Source organism: Fulmarus glacialis, unplaced genomic scaffold (assembly GCF_000690835.1).
Source record: "Fulmarus glacialis isolate BGI_N327 unplaced genomic scaffold, ASM69083v1 scaffold18233, whole genome shotgun sequence".
NCBI lineage: Eukaryota > Metazoa > Chordata > Aves > Procellariiformes > Procellariidae > Fulmarus > Fulmarus glacialis.
The window spans coordinates 31,887-32,769 of NW_009201244.1; positions in this window are offsets into that span (position 1 = coordinate 31,887).

Consider the following 883-nt stretch of genomic DNA (forward strand, 5'->3'; position numbering starts at 1 on the left):
GTCCCTGGGCCCTGCCTCTGACCAGGCACAAACCTTCCCAGACTCTCACGTGGTTCAGCTGAACACTAACCAACCGACCTGTGCTTCTGTGCCACTTTCTCTAACACTTGTTGTGCCTGTGTTTAGCTGACAAACTAAATCCAGATACACTAGTTTGGTGTGGTTTTTCTAGGACAGCTTCAGTTTTAATATGGATTTTTTTTTTTTTTTTTTTCCCCTCACCAAAAAACTGCAGTGCTACATTTAAACTGCGAACTGGATTAAAATGACTTTAGTTCCTATCTATCTGGAAAGGTGGGAGTGAGCTGGTTAGTGCTGAGACCTTAAACAAAGACTGCAGAGAAGCTGCTGGCTGGCCGAGCGCCCGGACAGAGCAGGGGAAGGAGCTGTGTTCGCCGTTGGCTTGATCTAGGGCTAGAGATAGCAAATTCTCTTGGGGGGGCGGGAAAAAAAGAGTTGTGGTCTGAATTAGATGCAACTTGAACGTACACGTTCCTGTCCTGAGTTGCCTCGTGTGGGTCCTGGCTTTCTCTGCAGCTGCGCTTGGCGTGACGCTGCTCCTGGGGAAGGCGGCGCGGGGGAGAGGGGAGGGCTGGGGTGGCCGGAGCAGCCTGGTGGCTTTGGTGAGCTGGGAGAAGTCAGGCACTGGTGGGCTCGGTCCCCGCTGGCTGGGGCACAGAGGCAGCGTGCGCAGGGGTGCGTGGGCAGCACTCGAGCTCCAGGTGTGCCGGAGCCCGCTCCTGCCTCAGGCAAGATGCTCGGGAAAGACCTCGCCTAAGCTCATGGTCAGGGTGAGCGTTGGCTTGGAGTGTCTGAGCTGCTGAAGCATGAGAAAGCAGTTGCAGGCTGCGGTGGGGCTGCGGTGCAGGAAGGGCTGGGGGGG